This window comes from Sinocyclocheilus rhinocerous, unplaced genomic scaffold (assembly GCF_001515625.1).
Source record: "Sinocyclocheilus rhinocerous isolate Xijiao unplaced genomic scaffold, SAMN03320098_v1.1 scaffold1204, whole genome shotgun sequence".
NCBI classification, from domain to species: Eukaryota; Metazoa; Chordata; class Actinopteri; order Cypriniformes; family Cyprinidae; genus Sinocyclocheilus; species Sinocyclocheilus rhinocerous.
The window spans coordinates 190,176-193,547 of record NW_015654935.1 but is presented as its reverse complement, the minus strand read 5'-3'; the positions used below and the strand labels follow the sequence as shown (position 1 = coordinate 193,547).

The following is a 3,372-nucleotide window of genomic DNA, read 5'->3' as shown; positions in this document are numbered from 1 at the left end:
AACCCCTAAAGCCCTGCCAATCTCATCTCATCTCCAGCAGAAAAGGGTTGCCCTCATCTTCAGTGGTCTCTTTTCACACTGCTCATTACCTTAATTGATGTTTAACCCCTAGATCAGCTGATGACGGCTCAATTAAGAGCTTGCTGGAGGAGAGATTAACACGGGGAAGGAGGGCTGTGCTCTCTCGGAGGAGCTTCTGCCCTTCAGCGTGCCCTACTCCACCAACCGCACAGCCAATAAGGACACTGAGGCCATTTTGAATTGGAAAGGGCAGGGAAGGCTCCTCCCCATAAAACATAATTTAATCAGCAGTGCTATGACCTTAAAGTAGATTCGTTTCCAATCAGATGTTGGCCAATTTCAGATGCCACTGATCAAGGACAAAATGATTATTGAGTGCAGAAAGTGTTTTTGTAATAACTGTCACCATTTACACTCTTTCATGTCGTTCCAAACTTGTATGATGTTCATAACACCAAAGACGATACATTTGATGTGCCAGTGTTGTGTTTTTTTTTCTCTATACAGTTAAAGTCAATGGGGTCCAGTGTTGTTTTTGTATCTTCATTTGTATTCCACAAAAGAAAGAAAGTCATAAAGGTTTGGAACAACATGAGGGGGAGTAAATGACAGACATTTTATGTGAGCTATTCCTTTAAACTCACCAGTATTTGACAAAAAAAATAAAAAACTGTGGACCACAGCTGGATGTCTGGGTAAAGTCCACAGCAAGCATTTTTGTCAAACACTTTCAGGGAGACACTAAAGGCCAGAGACATTGTGGAAATGACATCGAAAAATGGATTAAACATGTGACCAGAGGATATTTCACAAATTTCACAATGAGAACAAAGTGAAGACCTGCTTTACAAGCAGCAGAGGACCTTTGACACATGCGAGAGCACATGTAATAAAATACACACATCAAATACAAGACAGCCAGATAGACATCTAATAAAAACAGTGGTAGCATGGTCATAAATTTGTTTATGTGGAAAACCAGATAAGAAACCCAGGATGAACAGTCATTATTTTGACTTCATGGTGATGAAAACATCACTATAGATGATCAGGATGAAGACACAACACTACTTTTGTTCTGTCATGTTTTGCATCATCCTGACCTGCTTAAATGGGTTTCATGTTCCATCACAACAAAAACGTTTTCTGAACTGCATCCGCTTAATCATTTCCATGCAACAAACTTCTCATTAGCAAACAGCGCCTTTTCACAAAACGACCGTGATTGTTCGCTGGATGCTTGTTATTTTTCTGAAAACTTTTTTGAAGCATTTCAAAACAGCAGTGGTAGGTTTGTAACGCGTGAAATAATCTTTTCTCTCTGACTGTTATTGGTACCCCGGGTGGGAGGACATAACAGCATTGAGTCTCTGGAGGTTGAGCTGACACCCTGCTGGGAATCACGACAGCACAGTACCTGTCTGCATGACCTAGACATTCAGCTCATTATGAGATTCAGCCTATAATGAGAGCTGGAATTCTGAAGCCACCAATCAAAAGCTTTGTACACACACACACTACACAGCAAAGCATCTAGGACAGACACGCTTCACACTTACAATTCGGCCTGTGGAAACTTCAAACTAACATATTTATGAGAGACTGAAGTTACACTTTTACAACTTGTTAAAATGACATTTCTTCTCTGAATGCCTTAGGACAGGGGTTTCCAAACTGGGCTCCGGGGACCTCCAGGAGGCCAGATGGGAACGTTTCAATGACCCAAAAAATGCAATAAATTATTATTATTGTTGTTATATGTACCAAAATTGCCATTATATGACATTATATCATAAGGTCAATAATGAATATTTCATTATTGATTCCTATTAATGACACAATTTTAATTTTATAGAAAAAAATAAAACAAAGCACAGGAAATATTTTTATAATAATACTGAACAATTTATTTTGGCTTTAGCACACTGCTAAAATTATTATTACAATAAAAGGCAATTATTTTGTTTGACAAATTATTTAATTTAACAGTTACTTGTATTCATAATATCATAAATATTATTTTTATTTATATCTCAGGAAGAGGGTTTCTTTGCAAGGGGGATCATCATCGTCCTTGGCATCACAAGTTTACTTTAGAGCCAGCAAATGTTCACAAATAAACTTTTTAAGAGTACGAATACACCAAAAACACACGTTGTTATTGTATAACAGAAAGAGAGCGGGTGGTGTCGCAGTACTGCGTAGGTTAAACCAAACTTTTGTTTAGAGTCCGTCAGCAGGATCAACCAAACTTGATTTGTAAGTGGCTTGAGTGCTATAAAATTTAGACTACTCCACACAAACACCCCTCAAAATACACAGAATCAGTAATTAACACATAACATGTTATACCTCATAACACATGCTATCCTGTAGCGCACTACGCAGTGAGCCGAAATGTGTGTGACTGCATCAAAATCATGTTGACATTTCAAAGACAGCGACTAAATCTGACAGCTCGTCAGAAGCACCACAACAATGAACAGCGTTCGGCCCAGTAAGTCACGATTTATAATAATACACTAACTTTAAGGTATATAATTGTTTAAAAAGTACCGTAATTGCCATGGGTTATATCTTATGCCCTTGTCACCAATTGGTTATTAAAAGTCTAGTCTGAACCTCCTTATCTCACTAGCTTCGATTTCAGTCGCGACTCTTCCTCCTTTGATGCAATAAAAAGACGCATACAACAAATAACCAGTGTATGTTTGCCCATTGACGCGAACGAGCCTTAATTTTGATATTTTTACAAATAAATTCAGAGAGGTGACGGCAATAATTCGGCACTGTAAGAGCTTCAGCTAGACTGGACGAACGACTTACCCGGAGCAGCTACAAGATCCACATCTGTGCGATAAACACCAGGTTTCTTACGGCCCGATACGTGAAAGAAGTGTAATATAGATCAAACCAGGCAAGAATATAAAAAACACCGAGAAGATATCAATAATAATATGTGAAATCCTTAACTCCTGTTCAGGGTTATTATTTAGCCAGTACAATCAAAAACCTCCATGTACAAAGTGTCCTATCCACCATGACTGGCAATGCATTATGATTGACAGATAATGTGGCCAATCAGAGATGAGTTTTGCGTGTTTCGTCCAATCGAGTTAAAGTATGGTCGTGGAAGCAGAATTGTGGGCGGGGCTAATGTGCAATAGGAAGAGATCACGCTGAAGCGGTTTATGTATTCATCCGCCTCCCCATCTTTAATGAAAAGATCCTCTAAAATTCCTCTCTGTGTTTACATGTGAGAACTGGAATGTAATAATTACACGTAATTGCATTATATATTTGAAATACTTTTAATATATAAATGTCCTGAAAATAACCTTCAAGCATGGT

General features: G+C 38.3%; 1 protein-coding gene across 1 annotated transcript in view; it reads right to left on the bottom strand.

The window, feature by feature from the left end:
- Positions 1 to 3,074, bottom strand: part of mef2d (myocyte enhancer factor 2d) — a 64,444-nt gene extending 61,370 nt beyond the window's left edge. The window contains exon 1 of the mRNA XM_016524627.1: positions 2,848 to 3,074. The gene's annotated coding sequence lies outside the window, so the exon portion shown is untranslated. The remainder of the gene's footprint in view (positions 1 to 2,847) is intronic.
- Positions 3,075 to 3,372: the final 298 nt, after the last annotated feature.